This window comes from Oreochromis niloticus, unplaced genomic scaffold (genome assembly GCF_001858045.2).
Source record: "Oreochromis niloticus isolate F11D_XX unplaced genomic scaffold, O_niloticus_UMD_NMBU tig00006937_pilon, whole genome shotgun sequence".
Classification (NCBI taxonomy): Eukaryota; Metazoa; Chordata; class Actinopteri; order Cichliformes; family Cichlidae; genus Oreochromis; species Oreochromis niloticus.
In genome coordinates this window covers 5755-18379 of record NW_020328260.1, presented here as the reverse complement: position 1 = coordinate 18379, position 12625 = coordinate 5755, and the positions used below count along the sequence as shown (strand labels likewise).

At 42.4% G+C, this 12625-nt stretch overlaps 1 long non-coding RNA gene across 1 annotated transcript; it reads right to left on the bottom strand.

The window, feature by feature from the left end:
- Nucleotides 1-2130: 2130 nt before the first annotated feature.
- Nucleotides 2131-4904, bottom strand: LOC112845355 (uncharacterized). The gene is made up of 3 exons (XR_003218174.1): nucleotides 4863-4904; nucleotides 4293-4409; nucleotides 2131-2191 (listed from the first exon to the last, which is right to left on the bottom strand). It is a non-coding gene; the product is annotated as an uncharacterized LOC112845355 (long non-coding RNA).
- Between the last annotated feature and the right edge of the window lie 7721 nt (nucleotides 4905-12625).

Sequence of the window (12625 nt, the reverse complement as noted above, 5' to 3'; positions counted from 1 at the left end):
TGCAGACAGTGATATCTGATGCTCCTTAAGACACAGGACAACAGTTTATTGAGACATTGTATTTTTTACTTCATAATATGTACTCCAACAATCCAATAGTTCTTCCCCACCTGTCTCAGGTCGCCTCCACTTAGTGAGGTAAGAAACATCATCATCAGCTGCAGCTTCCCAGCGCACCGTGATGTCACTGTCTGAGAAATTAGTTACCCTAAGGTCAGAAGGAGGAGGCACCTTCACTAGAAGAAAAGAATAATGTGTATGGGAATTTTTTAAAAATGAGAAAGCTACATTTTGACATCTTTCATTATTAATAACATTTACAGTACTGTGCAAAAGTCGTGAGCCACACGCTGAAGTATTTCTTTGGACATTATCTGGTTTTTCCACTCCTTTTTAGTCCAGTTCTTGTACCTGACCATTTTCTGAGTAATGTTTTTTGTTTGTTTGTTTTTTGTTTGTGTAAACACTTGGCACTGACCATTGTTGGAGAATTAAAAAGCACCTAAGTCAAGGAATGTGTGTGCACATAACAGAAAACTTGGGAAAGAACCAATTTTAAATCTTTAAGCATTTTGTTACTAGCGGCCTGTCACAAAAACACATTTTGTATAGTGTTTTTTTTTTTTTTTTTTTTTTTTTTAAATCTTGTGAATAAAATGTATACAAATGTGTGTGATTAATCACAATGTGTTAGTGTGTAATCACCCTGAGACATGCATGCCTGTCTGCTAGCGTCAGATCTAAAGCCATTTCTGATTTGGAGATGCAGGCTGCAGATTCTGTCCAGATTATCCCAGCTCTCGTCACTAAGCATCCAGTCTTCACTTATCAAATGTGTAAAATTCAAGGCTGGTCCTTAAAAGCTCCCAACAAGGCAAAAACTGTGAATCTAACCAAAAGTGTATTTCCTGTTTCTCCCACATATTGGATTCCACAGTTCCTACAAGTGATCAAATATACACAGTTTTTAGATCTTGGAGTCCCTTTGCACAGTGATAGAAAAACATTACCATTGGAATAACTGCCCACCCACTTGTGGTGCTGGAAAAATTGCCCTGATCTCTGCGCTTAGGCTCAGAGAGAGGTGAGATTTTAGCCTTTACAAGGAGATCACCCAGGTTTTTGTTCCTCCTGAAGGCTGCAATTGCCTTGTGATCCTGAAGCATATGTGTGTCCTGAGTGAACCTTTGAAAGTTGCTCTTGATAACTCTGACCAATTTGCAGGTGGAGGGAGAATATGTGATCACCACTGGGATGAGGGGAGAAACATCAATTGGCTTGGTCTGCAAGAATGAATTGAAACATTTTCTTAAAAAGGACCAACAGTACCCCTAGTGGAGAGAGCTGAGAATAAAATCTTGACAGCTTCCCCAAATCACTCTGTTGAGTGCAGATCCTGTGAAATCTCAGTAATTGGGATTTAATTATCCCTGCAAATGTGTGTTTTGGGTGAAAACTTGTTCTGAACAGTAAGGCATGTGTATCTGTAGGTTTGAAAAAGACTTTAACATCTAATTTGTGGTCATTTGGGAATTTGGGCCCTTAAATGTAGTTGTGTCTAAAAAATCAATTGAGGATTTATTAATGGTGGATTTCAGTTTGATGGAAGCATTTTGGTCATTAAGAGTCCTCAAAAACACCTCAAAGTCTCGCTCAGGATGTTGCCAAATCCCCCAGATATCATCCAAGAATCGATAATAATATAATGGCTTTTTAACACATTTCTCCAATGCATAGGTCTCCCACTCTGCCATGAAGATGTTGGCATAGGCTGGGGCAAAGTTTTTCCCCATTGCCGTACCCTTAATCTGTAAATAGAATTCCCCGTTGAACTCAAAATCATTCCTCATGAGGTTTATTTCACCCCAAAGGATCTCAGCCGCCGTAGCAGGTGGAGACGACTTAGACCCAGTAGAGTGGTTGAAGGAAAAGGAAAAGGGGGACAGGTGAGGTGCATTTCATGTCCCCGGTGCTATGGGGGGTTGCAGAGAGGTGTGACGAGCTCTGGTGGATGGGGGAGGGAAGTGCTACTGAATCAAACCTGTTAAACAACTGGTTCAATCTGTTAGCCAGAACCTGGTCTCCAGACTCTGGACCCCCTCCGCTCACAGTGCTCCGTCCAGTGATGGTGTTCGGTCCTCTCCACACACCTCTGGTGTTGCTCTGCTGGAGCTGCTCCTCCACCTTCCTCCTAAAAGGAAGCATTACATTTAGAAAATAAAATACTTATTTTATATTTGTTTGTATTTTTTGTAAGATAATACACTATATACACGGAGTTTATCTGGACGTAGTGTTTTCATTGTCATCCAAGTGACTCTAGAGAATGAAAACCTGTTGGAGTGTGTGCTAATGTCTATAGCAGGGGTGTCCAAACTACGGCCCGCGGCCCATTTTTAATTGGCCCGCAAGAAATGTTATAAATAGAATAGAATATGGCCCGCACTTCAACTTTTGCTTGAGTGTATTGCACTTCTTAGTTTTAACACCAGGGGAAGCTACTGTTGATCAAGGCAGTTGCTCCACCAAAAAGGACAATCCTAGAAGAAATTTACCCCAAGTTACTAAACATGGCAGAACCAAAGAAGCGAAAGGTAGAAAGTGAGTGCAGAAAATTTCAGACACGGTGGGAGAGTGAATATTTCTTCAAAGAATTCAAGGGGAAGTGTCTGTTTTATCTGCACTGAAACTGTGGCAGTTATGAAAGAGTATAATGTACGACGTCATTATGAAACCAAACATCAGGTCTATGCATCCTACACTGGTGCTGAGCGAGAGCAGAAAGTAAAGTAAATAGTAGCTGTCCTGCAGGGTCAGCAACAGTATTTTTTTGTGCTCAAAAAGTCCAGGAAAAGGCTCCAATAGCAGCTATGAGGTGGCCCAACTCATCGCAAGACGTGGAGTTACAGAGGAGCTGCTCGATCTTAAGAGTCTAAAAGGCACAACAACGGGTATGGATACTTTTGAAGCTGTGTCAGACTCAACTGACAAAATGGGACTTAAATGGGACAAGCTGTGTGCAGATACAACAGACGGGGCTCCAGCTATGGCAGGTGCACACAAAGGAATGGCGTCTATGATGTGCGCTGAGGTGAAAGAGGCTGGAGGTGAGGCTGTTAAAATGCACTGTACTGTTCACCAAGAAGCCCTTTGTGCCAAGACAGTCAATCTTGGAGATGTAATGAACACTATTGTAAAAAGTGTCAACATAATTCGAGCAAGAGGACTGTAGCACAGAGAATTTCAGGCTTTCCTTTCTGAAGTGGATGCTGAATATGGGGATCTACTCTACCACTCGGAGGCGCGCTGGCTAAGCCGCGGCGCCGCGCTGAAGCGTCTTTACTCCCTGAGGTCAGAAATTGACCATTTTTGAAAGAGAAGGACCGACCTCTTCATGAGCTGAATGACCCTCTATGGTTGGCAGACCTTGCATTTTTAGTTGATCTTGCTGATCATTTAACCACCCTGAACAAGAGCCTACAAGGGAAAGAGCAGCTTGTACCACAACTTTATGCGCACATGAAAGCATTTTGTGTGAAGGTCAATCTCTTTAAGACACAACTGCACAACTTCAACGTTGTGCAGTTCCCCACACTGTCCAAGATCAGAACTGCTTATCCACAGGCCAACCTTTCTGCTAAAAAAGGGAAATATGTGTCTGTGATTACATGTCTCGAAACAGAATTCAGACAGCGCTTCCAGGATTTTTCTGACAGTTCTACAGGAACTTGGAAAAGGAAAAGTTTCCTCTGATGAGACGCCATGTGAAAAAAATGATCAGTCTATTTGGCTCAGATTTGCTCCATGATCAAACGACATTTGTCCGGATTTTTGGCACAAGTGGCGTCGGATCAGTACCGCAGCTGGATGGCCCGATTTACATACCCAGCGCAGCTGATACTCACCAGAAATCTACACTATTGGACAGACGAGCCAAAAGATCAGATCACCTTCTTTGAATAAAGCTGTGGTGATAATGGGGAGGAAGAAACAAACACCAGCACGAGCTGGTCTTTGCCAACAGCTATCTCTGCCAGAACAGAGACCAAAGAAAATACACTGACACCTCTGATCTGCTCGAAAAGCTTAGATTCATTTTAAAAAGTTAAATGAAAACATCAATATACTGGCAACCGTACAAGGTGGGGGGGAAAGCCATCGTAAAAACATTCATGCTTAGACAAACATTTAAAAGCAAATGATGGTTTCATAGGTTATCACTAGGCTTTATGTAGCCTGAGGCTTGGTGTCAGAAGGTGTGGATGTACAAGAACAATGACAGAGGTACATACTGTCTCCCAGGCCTGTCACCTTGACCTTGCTAAGGTCCAGCATGGCTGCCACGCTGCCACTGAAAGGGCTCTTGGGAATGTGATCTCCACCGTAGGTCACGCAACTCCCAGGGGACCCTGTCACGGGAAAGGGAAGCGATCCACATTCTCCCATTTAATATGATGCATAACAGCCAGAAGAACGCTTCCTTGTCTTATAAGAACCCACATAATACAAAGTAAGTAAAAGCTATCCAAACATACTTGGTCCTATATGAAAAAGTAATTGCACCTAAAACCCGATACCTTGTGTGTCACCTCTGACACCAAGAACTGCAGCAAGCGTTTGGTGCTAGAGGTCACATTTTGAGTTTGTAAAGATATTTAAGGTAGACACACGTAGTTAGCGGCAGGTGTGTTGTTGATCGAGAGGGCTTAGCCTCTACAGGAGAGCTTTCAGCCATGAAAAGTGTGTCCATCACAAGCCCACCACCATGATCTCAGGTCTTGAGGCAACAATCATGAAAACTAATCTTAACTGAGAGTGTTGGATGTCCTCATTGTTGCAGAGCACATGGACAGCATACTCACCTGGTTCTGTGGGCCAGCAGCACATGTCACACCATCCATCACCCTTGTCATCACATTCAATCTTGGTCTGAGAGAAACCTGAAGAGAAATAGAGCAACTTCAGAGAAGAAACTGAAGCTGATCAGCACATGCTTCCGATCGCTCGTATTTAAACTGCTATAATAACTTGTTGGTCTATAATATGTGAAAACATATATCAAATGTATCCTTCATGGATGAAATCAAGTCATCTTGAGCCACAAACAACATTCCTATAACAAGGTCGAAGCTGCAATGAGTTTTTGGTAGTGACTTTTATATATGCTTTATTTATCTAGTTCCAACAATGGGTTGACGTTAAAAAAAGTGTTTGTTAGTTTTTTAAAAAGCGTAATCTGTGCAAGAGGACAGCAGATGTTGCAAGAAATCTAAGAATAGTTGTTTAAAGTTATTTGAAGTGGACAAAGAGGATAAGGCGTTTGTAAACCCTGTTGAGGGAAGTCTATCTAGCAAGATATGTAAAGATATTGGAGATTAAAAAACCCCATAGGGAAACATAGGAAATAATTATTTGTCAGGCAATGACTTGTTGGCAGAAGAAGAGTGGTCCTTGGTAGCCATGACAAGAAGGAGGTCCCATAAATCAGGCTGGGCTGTTTGTTGCTGGCAGGTAAAAGAAAAAACAGAGAAAAATCAAAATCAGGGGAAGTCCAGGCTGAACAAGGTTCATCCCTCGGAATTTTCACTCCAAGACCCCTGCCTGGACCTCCCCCTAGCAGATAAACATAGAGAGGCAGGTGAGCCGAGGGCTCGAACCTGAGCCTCTATGTTATGAACCTGCTAGCCCACCACATGTGGCCACATGACGGGCGAGCAAAACGTGGAATATCCTTGTATTTAAAGAGCGCAAGGTGCACATCGGGCACCCAGCCTTTCGCAGGAGACCACACATTTTTACACTCAAATACTCACCACATTTCACACACTCACACCTGCTTTTTTTCCCTGCCCACCTTTTTCTCCACTTATTTATCAACAACCACTCCTTTTTCATCTCTGCTACCTTGCCTTTATTACATCCTCTTAGCTAGCATCAGTGACCGGAGAGCAACAACAGCAACCCAGTGCTTTTCTCATCATTTCTTTAGTCACGGTCAATTCATTGGCCTCTACGGATTAGCTAAACCAACTTTACAAAACAAGTTTCCCCGAAGAGCCCAGTTGTCATCTTAGCTGCCTAGATTTGAGGACCTAGCTAAGGACGGTAGTTACGGACACAAACACATGTAACTTACCGAAAAAAAGCCTGGGGTCCCTCTGTCACTGTGCTTATTAGGTGGTAATAATTTGATGTAAAAGTGTCGGAGACAGTGTGAAAAAATGAAGGCAGAGTTGGTAGCCTGAAGAGAGAAAGTTGCGGAAGGTGGAGTAATAAGCAGCAAATAGTTGAGGAATGAAGAGCTGACAAGCATGGGTATTTTGCGGTAATAAAAGGTAATAAGAGAGCAGGCGGAGGAGTTGGCAAGAGCAGGAAAAGGGAGAAGCGACTTGGCTTCTCCCCGCCCCCCAAGCAATGGTCGTGGCAGCGAGTCCGTGAGGGATTCGAACTCGGGCGCTCAGATTCAAAGCGCCACTTCTTACGTCTTACGCCAAACGACCAGCCGGCGAAAGTAGGAAAAAAAAGGACATTTATCTTTTGTTCGGCAATACTTGTTTTTTTGTCTGCAAACATGTATGGTGCTCGGTAAAGATGACACGCCGACTCACTTCTTCTGTTTTTGGGTTTTTTTTGGTTTGACAAAGTTTGTTTTCATATTAAACCAATGTCAGTGACGTCATTCTATGCCACTACCACAGGTAAGGAAAAGCCTGAATCCGTAGATCTTTTTCTTTTCTTTTTGTTGTCTAAAACACAAAAATCGCCAAACAGTCAGCTCACAAAGTTGCAGCTTGGTGGCAATTTGGCAGAACAGCCAATGACTTAAAGCATTTAGGTGCATATATCTTGCCACAAGACATGTGTGCTAAGCTAGCTAAATTAGTTTCTGTTAGCGAATCAAGTTCAAGCTCCTCACATATCATCATCCAGGGTACAGTCATATGCTGATGAGGAAATCCCATGCAGGCAACATTAAGGCAGTGTAACAAGTTAAATATGCACTAATTTTAAGCTATTTCCTAATATCTAACATTTAAAAAAGGCAGTTTACATTGTAAACTGCCTTTTTTTAAAATGTTTTTATGTTTTAGGATTTTGTAAACTTTACAAAATCCTAAAACATAAAAACATAAAAAAGGCAGTTTACAAAATCCTAAAACATAAAAATAGATTTAAAATAATGATAAATGTTTGCCTGCAACTGACACAGCCAACACAAATGTCATTGAAAAAAACCAAACCCTGTGATAAGATGTTTTTGTTTTTCTAGAATAGAAGAAGCACATTTTAAAAAGCCAGTAGGAATAAATCTTTGTTGTTACTGCATGATTAGAATGAAGTAACAACAAGTCTGGCTGGAATCAGAAGTGGTAATCTGTGTACTGTGCTAGTGATCTGCATAATTCACCTTAGATGGTCATCTGTTTGGATGGCTGAAGTGGGTTAACGACACAGCTAATTTCATCAGGCTGCTACTGAAACATCTAAAATGATCTGCGTCCACGATCCACCAGCTCAACAGCAACATCTGTCAGCTGTGCATCCAACCGGAGGCCTTGGCCTGCTGTGCTCAGGCGCTGGGCCGCGATTTCCGTCCCTTGTTGACGACCTGGCTGTATCCTGTGCTGGAGAAAGCTGGTGAGGAGACGCTGCTGGTCAGCCAGGCGGCGCTGAGCTCCATATGGAACATCAATAAGGTCTGTGGATACGCTTCCCTCAAGGAACTGATCAATGAGAACTCTGACTACCTGCTTAATGACATATCACTCAACCTTCAGAGGCTCAGCCTGCATTTACAGGTAGTTATGATGTGTTTTTTGTTTTTACCCAAAATGGACACAGAAATAACTGCTGGAGGGTTTACCCGATTTCCTCCTTGGTCTGCTTAAGCCTGTGCTGCCCTGAGCTTGTACTGTATTTCATTATAATCCTGTCTTGTTGGCCAGGCTCCACCGGTGTTGACAGTTCTGTTGACTCACTCTGACTGCAGCCTGCTGGTCGGGGACATGGTTCAGGATCTGGATCTCAGCTACGAGCGCACAGCTGCTCTTTTCTGCTCCGCGCTGCACGCGCTCATGAAGGCACTGGGTAAGATTTCAACAGTGATGTCAGCTTGAGTCTCACGTATACTGGGAGTCAAAGAGGACAAGGAAGAAAATGTGACTCATTGCATGCTCTGCCACATGTTTTATGTTGCTTAACTTTATGTTTTCTGCAGTGCCTTTCAAAGTTTCTATCAAGGAGTACACTTCAGGATGTATAATTTGCTCGTTATCAAATTATCAGTATCTTTGGAAACATTTAATACATCGTGATGTTTAATTGCTGAGTGGTTTTCTGTTGTAGAATTAATATTCATAATAATATTCATACAGAAGTTTTACAAGCCCGCACAGTAAAAATGTATGAATTAAATGTTACTGATGGGCTCTTTTCAAAAACATCAGCGTCTGTGTCACACTGATTTTGATTAACTGACTTATTTTATTGTAACCAAACCTATGCTCATATTGTTGTCTTGTTTTTCCTTTAGCGAGGTGGTTTCCTTCCACTTGTAGCAGGACCAGTACGTCTGCCAGCTCCAGGCAAAGCTCCAGTGACCAGGAAGACCTCAGCATTCGCCAGTTCCTGCTGAATTACCGCAAACAGAAAGAACTGGCAGAGAGCATTGGAATAGAGGACGATGACACTGAAGACCGAGGTAATAGGTCTGTCTAAGGGCCAGTGGAATATCAGCTGTAGACTGTAGTGGTGGTTATATTAGATTCAGAGTGTAGAGGAGATGACCCTTTTATGACCAGCAGGAAGGCACACACACACACGCAGTGTCTTAGGTTAATGACACACCATATGGGGTTTACAATGGGGGGTTGCTTTTATAAAACTGTTTGTAACAAAGAGTTGAGATTTGCAGAGGGACTCCCGGGCCATGCACATCTCCATTCTCGAAGATGAATAAGTGATAGAAGACGAATAAATGGTTGGGAAGTAACTATTAACCCTCACTATAAAGACATAAATGGTAACTATAAGTAACCACACAAGAGGTTTACTGCAGTGTAACTAAGGGAGGGTTCAGGGTCACCTGATCCAAGGCTGACTATATGCTTTATCAAATAGGAAAGTTGTAAGTGTAATGTTGAAAGTACAGAGGGTGTCTGTCTCCTGAATCCAAACTGGGAGCTGGTTCAGAGCAGAGCCCTGAAAGCTGAAGGCTCTGCCTCCCATTCTACTTTTAGAAAGAGCTAGTCTGAGAGTGAAGAGCTGTACCGGGGTGATGTGATACCTTAATGTGTTTAAGATATGACGGGGCCTCATAATTCAAGACCTTGTTGAAATATTGCCATGTCTTTATAACTCAGTCTTCCTACGTGTTGCATCATTGCTGGAGATTTGTTAGGACAGCTCAGTGATCTGTGGTTTGTTGGGCTCCTCTGAAAATATGACACAGTGTCTGAGAGTAGTGGAAGACAGAGTCAGTGAGCCTTCACTACCATAACTTAGCCAGTGAGTATGTAGACATGAACTGACCTGATACTGTCACAACAGCTAGATATGTAGTTCTTTACTCCAGGACACCGTCCAGCTGCTGGGAGCAAGCCCTGAAGCAGTCAATGACATCTGCTGCAGCAAAACTTGCATTTTGCTAGTGTTTATACTCAAAATCAGTATATAATCAGTCTCAGAAAGCTCTTGTGGTTGTTAGTCAGTCCTACCTTCTCTGTTTCAATGTATATGTGAGAAGGGAATTGCATAAATTGCACAGATCCATTCCCCTACAGAGGCTTTGTGATTGGTCCTGATGGCTGCAGCCGTTTCGCTATATCACTTTGACGCCGTTTTAATCCGCTCCAATGCCTTATCTTTTTCCCTCTCTCAATTCCCTCCATCATCCCTGCCTACACCCTCCAAGTACTGGAAGGAGCTCCGTCAGACCAGCTCATGCAACAGAGCCAAATGCCCCAACAGCCCTGGGTATCTAAAACCTCAGCCTCCGGTCTCTCGGCCTTCTCAGCTTCAGTTTTTGTTCAGCTTCTCCCTGTTGTCCCTTTGTCATCTATAGCACACATGGTCTCCTTTCATCAGACTGCATCATTGTCTGCTGTCTCTCATTGCAGGTGTTTCATCACTGAGAGGGTGCGTTCTCTCATTTCTCTCTCTCCATGTCAAAACGGGATGCCTGAAACACATGGACAGTTCAGCAGAGCTGCATAATGTTAAGAAGCCACAGCCTTCTGATGTTACAGGTCCTGTATTAATTTCCTGTGTTCATTTAGTCTGTGACATGTTGTCGCTGTAACCAGAACTGTTGCCACAATCTCTTAACAACCTGTGATCTGACGTGTGCACTTGCGTGTCTCTCAGGCAACAGACCGACCAATGGGAATGATCTGGCTGGATGTGGCAAGTCTGAGACCATTTGACCTGGTGATTCCATTCACCATCCAGAAAGGAGAGGTCACAGGTAACAAGTCTACTTAATAAACAGATAGTTTGAGCATAATGATGTGTGTGTGTCATTGTTTTTGTCCTCTGCTTTAGGTGAGGTCCGAATGGCATCAGGCAAAGTTGCTAAGCTTGACATCACAGACAACAACGATGGCACAGTTGCTGACAAGTACGCTCCCACAGAGGCCGGTCTGCATGAGATGGATATCAAATACGATGGCACCCACATCCCAGGTATCTGCATATGGTCAGGAGAAATGCGTGGGAATGAAGTGCATGGAGAAAATAGTTTGGAAGGAAGTCACTAACCGCTCTTTTTCTGTCTGTCAACAGGAAGTCCCTTGCAGTTCTACATGGATTGCATGAACGGTGCCTATGGCCCTGGCCTTATCCACGATCCATCTGGAGATGTTCCAAGACTACATGCCTGGAAACATTCTGCCCGAAACCCACTGCTTCACCCCTCCCCTGCAGCTGAGCCACAAACCTGCTGAAAACTGCTGTTCACAAACGCTGTCCATCTAATCTGACTGGGCTGGAGCTGTTTTGCAAAGAAGAATGGGCAAGAATTTCAGTCTCTAGATGTGCAAAGCTGGTAGAGACATACCCTAAAAGACTGGCAGCTGTAATTGCAGCAAAAGGTGGTTCTACAAAGTATTGACTCAGGGGCTGAATAATTACGCACACCCCACATTTCAGTTATTTATTTGTAAAAAATGTTTGGAATCATGTATGATTTTCGTTCCACTTCTCACGTGTGCACCACTCTGTATTGGTCTTTCACGTGGAATTCCAATAAAATTGATTCATGTTTGTGGCTGTAATGTGACAAAATGTGGAAAAGTTCAAGGGGCCGAATACTTTCGCAAGCCACTGTATAATATTGACAAACCAGCACTGGTATTGGTATCAGATCGATACTAGCTTTGTTTCTCTCTTCAGTCTGTCTGTAGACCACTGAACTGTATAAATGATTTTTTGGAATGAAAAAATCGTTAACTTTCCTTTTCCCTGGGGCTTTGCATCAGTCGCCTCCTCCCAGCCTCATATTTCTGACAGTGTAATCAAACAGGTGCTTTGGTTTCATCTTCTCCACAACTGTATTTCCCCTCATGGTGGCTTCTTATCATAAGTAATGTGCCAAAACGTTATTACTTGCATGGGCTCACAGTGGGTAGTTGTGGGCGGGAGTGTGTGAGCAGGGCAAACCCACGCTTAACCTCCACAGGGCAACAGAAGTTTTGACCTTTGATGTCCCTATATGGGCCCAGATGGACAAAATTATTCTGGATGGGTTTTCTAAAACCTGTAGTGGTCCAGTTCTTTAACCTGAGCCCCAAAGGGTTTTCTGAGCTTCCTGCTCGAAAATGAAATGCCCCAAATTAATTGAGTGCAATTACAAACTCTGTGTATACAATCGTGGTATCAAAAGAAAGCTAACACTTGTGAAATGTCATCAGAGGTGTAAATATTGCAGCAGATATTACTGTGTCAAAGTTACTGAGACTGGAACACAGAAAAAGTGAGTAGATTTTATTCCCGCCAAATTTTTTATTTATTTTTTTAACATATAACCCTTTTAAAAACATGCTTCAGTTCACATTTCACAACAAACAAAGAAACAAACAACCTTTATTTGTCACATACACAATCATACAGGGTACAACATGTAGTGAAATGCTTGTGTCTGAGCTGCAGACCTTTAATTCCCGAAATTCAGTATAAACATCATCTGTGCAAAGTTTTATGTTTCTAAAGTGAAACCGTGAAAATTACAGCACTGCCAACACATAAATATCCAGACGTTGAACAAAAAGGCCCAATTTTGCACACATTGAACACCATGTCAGTTGAATTTTTTAGGTATTAAACAGCAGAAATTATTTAATTTTATTAACAGGCCTAAAAATACTTTTTGAGCCAATATTTTTTTCTTTTTTACTTTTTTAAGTTGAACAACTAAACAACAAATATACATAATAATGCAGTTATAGAAAGGGCAGGAAAAATGTCACAGCTTGCAGCATCTTTTACAACTCATGTATACAAATACAAGTCGGTAAACAAAAAAGGAATACATTAGGAGAAAAAAAACAAAAAAATGATTAAGAAAGAAAAAAGGGTGCTCGAGGTATAAATAACGTATAAATCAAGTGAAACATTTGACACAGCTCCT